Below are 9487 nucleotides of genomic sequence, written 5' to 3' on the forward strand. Positions count from 1 at the left end.
CTGAGTTTGAGCCCCAGAACCCGTGTAAAAAGCTGCGTGGGATAGCTTCTGGGTCTGTAATCTCAGCACCGGGAAAGTGTAGAATGATGGCTTACTGGAGCTGGTTGGGGTGTCAGCCGAACCTGGGAATTCCAAATTCGTTTAAGAGACCTGCCTCAAAAGATGAGGAGGTGGGGCCAGAGAGATAGTTCAAAGAGTCAATGTGCTTGCCCATTTAAGCCTGACAACCTGGAACCACACCAGAAGAAGGGAACAAACTGATCTCTCCACATTCCACTGTGTACAAGTGTCCTTGAATGCACACACACACACACACACACACACACACGTACGCACGTGTGCACACATGCACACACATACACAGGAGTGGGAGAGGAAAGTGTGTGTGTGTGGGATGTCTAAGCCTGCCAGTTCAAGCCCTGGGATGCGTACTCAGTGTTAGACTCTGAGGGCGGCAGCCTTACCTCTGTATTATACTGCCTCCTGGTTAGCGTGCTCATTTCTGATAAGTCAGGCTAGAGTCTTCTAGATCCTCTAGCAGACCAACCTCCTAATGGTGTGACTTGGGCCTTGTCAGGAGAACTTCACATATGTGTTATGGTGCCTCCTGTGTACAATTACTTGTTGAGAATTAACTAGAATTGTAGAAGTGCTCAGGACAGACAGGACATAATGCATACTAATGCCCAGTCAATGTCCCCTTCCCTTTTAATATATATAGATATTATATACATACAATGTAATATATGTAGATAAAATACATATAGTTGAACAATATTTGATCTTTGGCTGTTTCACGTTGGTTTCTGAAGAACAGCTCTTCCCTGCAATCACAGAGCATGTTGTTTGACACAGGAGAGGCAGTGGCATAGGGGAAACCTGAAATAGTCTGTGGGAGATTTTCTAGCTCAAAGGAGGCCCAGTCTTATTCCATTCATGCCTTTGACTACTAGGATGGCCACACCCACAGTATGGCGGGCACTTCCTATGACACATATTATCAAGTTTCTGCTATCCAAAAACACCTGTGCAGAAGCAGTGCTGTGGTTTGAACATTGTGTTCCCCCCCCCCCCAGGATAAAATTTGATCCTCAGAGCAGAGCTGTTGAGAGGTGGTGGGAACCTTAAGAACTGGGGTCTAATGAGAGGTTTTTCTTTGGGTCACCAGTGGCACACACTTGAAGGACTGATGGGATCCTGGCTCTTCCTCTTTGTGTTTGTGTGTGTGTGTGTGTGTGTGTGTGTGTAGGCTAGAGGTTGACTTTAGGTGTCTCTCTCAAGTCTCTCTCCTTAGTTTTCTGACATGGTAGGTCTTCCACTGAACCCGGAACTCACTGGTTCAGCTGGATCAAGGGATCCTCCTGTCCTTCAGCTGATTCCTCCTCCTCCTCCTCCTTCTCCTCCCCCTCCTCCCCCCCCACCATCACTAGCATGATAGACTACAAATTATGTTAAACATTTTCTCTTTTAAATTGATTACCTCCGATGTTGTCTTAGCAGTGTAAAGGTGACTAACAACCACAATAGCACTTGATCACAAGTCTGGGCACCTCCACAAATTGATACAGAAAATCTGCTTCCATGGGGCTCAGCACTTAATTCTGAAAACATTAATGGAGAAACTCCGAATACCCAACCTGAAGCATTCCCTAGAGTGTGTCAGATGGTGACAAGATTCAAGCAGGAAAACTTAGTAAGTTTAAAAAGCAATGGCAGGCAAGGCAGAGAAGGACAGAGGGGTGGGGAAGAGAGGGAGAAAGAGAAGGAGGAAGGAGGGAAAGAGAGAGGGACAGGGGAGGGGAAAGAGGGGGTACAAGAGAGGGATAAAGAGAGGGAGGGAAGGAGAGAAAGAAACAGAAGGGAGGGGAGGAGGGAGGGAGGGAGGAAAGACTCACTAGTGGCTCAGAACTCAATTAAATCAGGATTAGAGGTGGTAGTGGCACACACCTTTAATCCAGGTGCTGAGGAGGCAGGAGGATGTCTGAGAGTTAGAGGTCAGCCTGGTCTACAGAGCAAGTTCCAGCACAGCCAAGGCTACACAAGAGAAACCCTGTCTCACAAAACAAAACCAAACTCAAACAGAATGACAGACTGAGGCGCACAGAACAGACTGAGTGTTACTCCTGTGCTCTGAACACTTTGCTAGGCTGCTCGGTGTCAACCTTGATGTTTCCACAGGAAATGGAAAATGACAGCAGTGTAGAACAAGTTCTGCTGCAAGCCAGTGCCAGGATTAATGTGAGCTAGTCACAAAACCATTGCTCAGCTCAGCACTCCATGTTAGTGCTTTTCTGAGATGTAATTCTGATGTTATTTGACTTTACAGGTGAGAGAACTGAGCCTCCATAAAGTAAGGCCACTAGGAGGGCCTGGGAACGGCAGCCATTGTTACTAAGGTATTCATTGTTACATGGGTGGTCTTCCTCCTCTTCATCTTCCTCCCCTGATTTCCTCCTCCTTTTCTCCTTCCTCCTCCTCCTCCTCCTCCTCCTCCTCCTCCTCCAATCTTTCCTCTTTCTCCTCTTCCTTTTGGACAGCCACTCATCTTTACTCTCAGCCTCTTTTCTAATGCTAATGAATTGTGAAGATGTGAAAGCTCACGAGGAGGGCTTTGAGATTAATGGCTTTTTCTAGTCTTGAGGAATGTTGGCTCATGTTAGGTGGCTGACACCTGGAAGTCAGTCTTCCATTAGCAGCCTTCAGATGTAGAAGATGTAGAACTCTCAGCTCTGCCTGCACCATGCCTACCTGGAAACTGCCATGTTCCCACCTTGATGATAATGGACTGAACCTCTGAACCTGTAAGCCAGCCCCAAATATATGCTGTTCTTTTTAAGACTTGCCTTGGTCACGGTGTCTGTTCACAGAAGTAAAACCCTAACTAAGACAGAAGTTGGTACCAGAGCTTGGGGTCTTGCTGTGATAGGCCTGACCATGCTTTTGTTTTGAAGAATGTGGATTTGGGGACTTTGGATTTGGAAAGCATTGGGATGCTTTAAGTGGGGCTTTATGGGTCATCCTTGAAGGAATATGGAAGACTTTGTTGCTGTGAGTGATTTGAACTGTGCTGACCTGGCCCAAGAGGTTTCAGTGGAGAAGATTTTCAGTATGTGGCCTAGAGACTATTTTTGTGGTATTTTGGTGAAGAGTATGGCTAATTTTTACCCTTGTTTGAAGAGTCTGCCTAAGTTCAAGGTGAAGAGATGCAGATTAATTGCACTGACAAAGGAAGTCTCAGAAACACCCATTACACACTTTGTTCTTTGATTAAGTCTCTTTAAGAACATTTTAAATAAGCACAGCAAGCTGAGAAAGGGAAAATATAAAATATATGGTTCAAGTATCAAAGAGGCACCAGGAAGTGAAATGGAGTTGAATCCTGTGTTCAAGGATTTTAAATTGAATTAAGGGAGTAGTGACTTTGGGGCAAGATCCTACGCAGCTAAGTTTAGGTCCAGGCATGGTGATGTAAACCTTTAGTCCCAGGAAATAAAGCCAAGCAGATCTTTGAGTTCAAGGCCAGCCTGACAGAACAAGTTCTATGTGAAGAAAAGTTTAAATTCATGCATGGTGGTACACACCATTAATCGCAGGAGACAGGCATGCACATCTGAACTCAAGGACAAGCTACAGAGCAAGTTCCAGGACAGCCAAGCTTAGGTAGTGAAGGAGTTGGAAAATAGAAAGCTAGAGATAATGTGATAGAACAGGGGCCAATGTTCCAGCTCCTGCAAGCAGCAGGACTTGGCAGCTTCGGCCATGTGTCTCTGGCTTTACATTTAAGAAGAGATGGAGACTATTGGGACAATTGATGCTGGTTAGCTGGAGCTAAGAAATTAGTGGTGATTAAGAAGAGACCAGCATCACTGAGGTGAAATCTTCTGGGAAGGGTTTTCTGAGAACACAAAGAAATTGCGTTCCAGAGATAGCCAAGATTGTACCTCAAGCTGCAGCTGTACTTGGTAATACGTAAGAATCACCCAAGGTGGTACTAGTTTTGAAGGCATGAAGGGGGTCATGAAGTGAGATGTCAAATCTTTTAAGTTCAGATTCTATTTTAGAGAACCTGACCTAAGTTTGAACTCAGGTAAACTAACAGGCTGGTACCTAGCATTAGTGTCCAAGTCGTCGCCCAACCAATCTGAGCCTAGCTCCAGTCTCTAGGCTAATCCCCAACAAGACCAGCATCTCCAGATTATTCCCCCAACAAACCTGCACCCCCAGGTTACATGCCCACCCCCTGCCTAATGACCACCAATGCAGAGTAGAAATTAAGTTTATGATATGACTCCCAGCACCAGCCAATTAGCCACAGTAGCTTTCCAATTAAATATCTGCATACATGCTCCCTGTTAGCTGTTTACTAAAAAGCATTGCCCCGATAGACATCTGGGACTCCCCCCCCACACACACCAAAACTGTCCTGTGTGACAGCGGTGTGTTGGCAGGGGGCGGGGGTTGAGCTAGCTCAAAGAGAATAAAGACCCTGCCGTGAGTTGCATCAGATTGGTTCCTGTGTGTGTTTTGGGGCATCACTAACACTTCCCTGGTACAACAGAAGAACAGATGAAGCTTGGTACTGTGAGAGGCCATGGAAGGCCATTGCTGAAGGTGCAGCCTCTGTTGCAGTTGGCAGCCCAGGACTGAAGGGGAGTTGCGGCTTGGTACCATGGAAAGAGCCTATGAGAGGTTATTGGTGAAGCCTCTTCACAGTGGGAAGACCCCAGTGTATTGGAGATGCCAGTACCATGGGATGGTCACCAAGGACGGTGGCAGCAGTGGAGTGGCTCAACCTGAGCTTAGAGTACTACCTAGGGCAGAGCTGGAGAAGTGACTCCAGCCCTTTGGAGGAGCCCAGAATATCATATGTGGATCGTAGACATTGGGATAAGAAACTGTACCACTGAATTTGCCTTGGGGACTCGAAGATTTTTGAGATGCCAGAGTCATACGGTATCTGCTGAGGAAAGCTGCTAACAGGGAGTGGGAAACGGCCCAGGAAAAGAAGTTTGTTGCAGTCAACAAAGATGAAAAAGGAGTTGGAGATCTGAAGACCACTTTGAGATCAGCCTGGATATGTAGAGTATGGACTTTGCCCAGCTGGTTTCCTGTCTTGCTTTGGGGATTACAGTTAAGTGATTGGATGACTCTTAGAAGAGCCTTTGAATTTTGGACTTTTAACATTGTTGAGACTGCTGTAGACTATGGGGACTTTGGAATTTGGACTAAATGTATTTTACATTATGCTATGTTTAGGTATGGCCCCTATAGACTCATATGTTTGAACAAGTATATGGGGGCCAGGGAGTAGAATGTCATAGTTTGAACATGCTTGGCCCAGGAAGTGGCACTATTAGGAGCTATGGCCTTGTTGGAGTAGGTGTCACTGTGGGCTTGGGCTTAAGACCCTCCCCCTAGCTGCCTGGAAGTCAGTCTTACACTAGCATCCTTCAGATGAAGATGTAGAACTCTCAGCTCTGCCTGTACCATGCCTGCCTAGATGCTGCCATGCTCCCACCTTGATAATAATGGACTGAACCTCTAAACCTGTAAGCCAGCCCTAAATATATGTCTGTGGGACTGTGAAAGGTAGCTTGATTACAGGTTGAGCTAAGGCTTGAAACCCTGGAGTCTTCGAAGGGACAATAGGTATTTTGCCTATTCCTGGGTCCCAGGTCCCTGTCACTAGCCACAGCCTCCCATAGATTTGTGGCCATCAGTCATGTAAGGGCAATGCCCCAAAGCTCTCCACATGTAGAGGACTTGACCTGTAGTCACAAAGGCTCAAGACAGATCTCTATACTAATAAGGTACCTAAAGGCCTGGAGGCCTTAGTCAATAAGCTTTCCTTCCCAGACACTCCTCCCTGCAAAAGGTATTTAATCTCAGGCCAACCCTGAGAAGTGGGGTACAGTTTTACTCCTCCACTTTCCACCATGACATTAAATGCCTTAAAACTGTAGGACGCCCTCGCGGGGAACTCCCTCGGGTCCCCAGGTCACGGGAGTCAGGGTGCCCCAGATACACGATAGACAAGCCTTCTTGATACAACCGCACGAGGCACTTATTGGCGGAGCTCCGGGTCGATTTGTATCTCACACAGGAGACAGAGGAAGTTGACGACTACGACGTCGTTGATGACAACGACGACGACGACGAGGACGACGAGGACTACGAGGACGACGAGGACGACGACGATGAGGCCCAAGAGCTAGGGGTCTTTATAGGTTAAGGGTTGGGGGGTGGGGAGAATTGGCGTGGTTACATATGATTGGCTCATTCAAACAGAAAAGTACGTGCAGGTTTAGGGCGGCAGGAAGTTCCAAAGGGCCTGAGGTTTCTCGGGGATAGCAGGATGTCTGGTTAATGTAAGGGAGGTGCCTTCCTGTCAGATGGCTAAAGAGCCTAGATAGCTCAGGCTAGTTCCTGCATTCCTTTCCTTATCTTTATGGCCGGGCTTGTATTTCACAGTATTCAGCCCTGAGTCTTACTTTTTTGAAACNTACTCTTTTAATTTTACATTTCCAAACCTTGAATCTATATAATTTTCCCTTTCAAAAACCATGAACTGCCTCTTTTCATCAGGATCTGCTGTGGGGAGCCATAGAGAAGGCCTTTACCTATAGACTCTCCATCTAATCTCCCATAGAAGGCCTCACTGTGCTCCCATCCACCACTAAGGTAAAGCCAAGCCTGCTGCTGCTATTAAGCCAAGGACTCTCCCTACAGTACTGGCTGGACCTCCCCACCTCCCTTGCCCCCTCCACCCTTGATTAGATCTAGCCCAGGCCCCCCAACCCCCACTCCGTTCTCAGATCTTCTGTGGCTTCCAGTGGCACCTGGGTACCTGTGAGCCTGAGAACCAGACAGTCCCAGCCTCATCACAGGCCCGGGGACCGCCAGCTGTCTTGCGCCTCAGACTGCACTTCCCCAGTCCTGGAGCAGTGTCCTAGGGTTTCCTGATGGCCCACTGCCCACCCTGCAACAGGGTGAGGTAAGTGTGGTCAAAACTCCTGCATTCCGCCTCCTGATAGGCCGTGCTCTGTGGTGGAGCAGACCTGGGACCCCACAACCCTACATATGGTGTCCTTTATAAGCCTTGCATTGGTCATGGTGTCTGTTCATAGCAGTAAAACCCTAACTAAGACAAGTGGGTTATTAATGATACCAAGACTCTCACTACACACTGCTACATCCACTTCAGTAGTGACACATATGACAGGCCAAAAGCCTGGATGCAGTCCCGAGGCAAAGAGTTTCATGGAAACTTAGTCTCCTGGAACTGTGGGATCCCATAGCACGCATGCTCCAATTTTGTCCTTGCAAATGGACCTGTGTGCTTCCCTTCAGTATTGTTTTGTGATAGGTGCCTCCAAACAATGACTTGCCAAATACCTAAGCAGAATTGAACTTTGCTTCCTGGCCTTCACCAATGCTCTAGGTAGTCCTTGAGCCAACCCTGGGCTTAGAATTCAGTAAGAATGTTGCCCATTCAGTGACATTCAGAATTGCCTCTAGTATTGTAAGAGAGATAGTGAAAGAAATCAGGCTTTCCTATCTACTACATAGAGTTAGAAATCTCAAGGTAAGCTTAGCAAAGTAAGATTAGAATTCTTAGTATAGTTATGTATGGCAGACTACATTACTTATTAGTAGAAAAGTCCCCCCCCCCCACTATTACTTAGAATAAAAGCCAAGTCGCTCCCATAGACAGGAATTTACAATGGTTTAGGAAGAAGATTGGGCTGTGGTTTTAGAGTATTGCATTATTCCTGAGAAGGTTAGCTAAAACAGAACTCCTTGGGTGTGAAAGCCCTTGCCCTGGGAGTGTAAAGACCTCACACCTGGCTTCTAAGATTATTGCTGACCTTAGATAGAGCTGACTTTGTCTCAGTTGTTTTATTGCCCAGTTCCTGCCAGTCTTTGTGTTTACATTCTTCTGTTTTGTGTAAGAGTCATTAAGCATCGGTAACCTCATTTGTACCTGGCCGATGTGTCACCTAATTCCCCTGTTTTATTCTGTATAAAAGTTTGATGCTCCATTTGACAAATTACATTCAGTTTTACACTCTCTCATGTGGACTGTTTGTCACCTTGCCAAATCCTCGCTCGCCTGCAACCAGAGACTCAGTTCCATGCAGATCGGTGACCCAAGTGAGGTCCGTCTGTGGCACTTCTGCGGCCACACACATGCGTGCAAAGAAAGGTCTATGTAGCGCAAGCCTGCCAAGTCGGAGAACCACTTATGCCATATCCACCAGCAACCAGCTCTCCCTCTTTCTAGACCTGCCACACAGTAACCAATGCTCTTGGACAGTCTGCTTCAAACTAGACTGCTACGACCCCCACACCGCATGCTGTGTTATTATCGCCTTAAACAAAGCTCACTGCTGCTAGGCCATTTGTGTGAGATGTTTTCCAGTTCTTTGTATAAGATGTCACGGACCCAGAAATATCTGGTCTAGACAAGACCATCTGTAGTGGCTATTCCTGGTTGTCAACTTGACTATATTTGAAATGAACTACAATCCAGAATTGGAAGGCTCACCAGTGAACCTAATCTGGGAGACTGGGAGATAGAAGTTTCTGATCTGGATCTTGGTATGGAGATCTTGAGACACAGTGGGGATTGAATCTAGAAGATTAAGACAGGGAGATCTCCGAGTCCAAGATCATCTGGGATTAAAGGTGTGGTGGCACACACCTTTAATCTGGGCTACACCTTCTGCTGGGGACCATATAAGGACATTGGAAGAAGGGAGTCTGACTCTTGCTCTTTCGCCTTCTTGTGGTGTGGGACTCAGCAACTGCTAGATCCTTGGACTTCCATTCACAGCTACTACTGAACCATTGTTGGGATTTGGACTGCAGACTGTAAGTCATCAATAAATTCCTTTACTATATAGAGACTATCTGCAAGTTCTGTGACTCTAGAGAACCCTGACTAATACACCATCATAACAAAGACAGTAGCCTGAATTTCTGTCTTTCTCTTGCATGCACTCTTGGTTGTATGCAGTGGCCATTTTCCTACAAAGTGGAGCTTTGTAAATACCAGCTCTGTGTTCTCTCAGCGTCTCTTGTAAAGACACTACCACACGATGTACATTTTACAGATGCAGAAGCCTCCGACCGTGGTGTGCTGGCTCATTCTCTGTGTCTGCGGCACACCACGGCTGGCTGAAGCACACAGTGGGGCTCTCACCACGGCTGGCTGAAGCACACAGTGGGGCTCTCACCACGACTGGCTGAAGCACACAGTGGGGCTCTCACCACGGCTGGCTGAAGCACACAGTGGGGCTCTCACCTGTTGAGTACAACTCTGGAGCTGTTGTCTGTAGGATGGCTGCCCTTAGACATCACTCTCATTCTCCTGTGAGAAAAATGAGAAGAGAAAGGAACCTGGCCCACAGTTCCCTTCAAGGGTCATGTGCCCAGTGATCAGATGACCTGCCGCCACTTGGGACCATCTCTTAAAAAGTACTAG

Source organism: Mus pahari, chromosome 3 (assembly GCF_900095145.1).
Source record: "Mus pahari chromosome 3, PAHARI_EIJ_v1.1, whole genome shotgun sequence".
Taxonomy (NCBI): domain Eukaryota; kingdom Metazoa; phylum Chordata; class Mammalia; order Rodentia; family Muridae; genus Mus; species Mus pahari.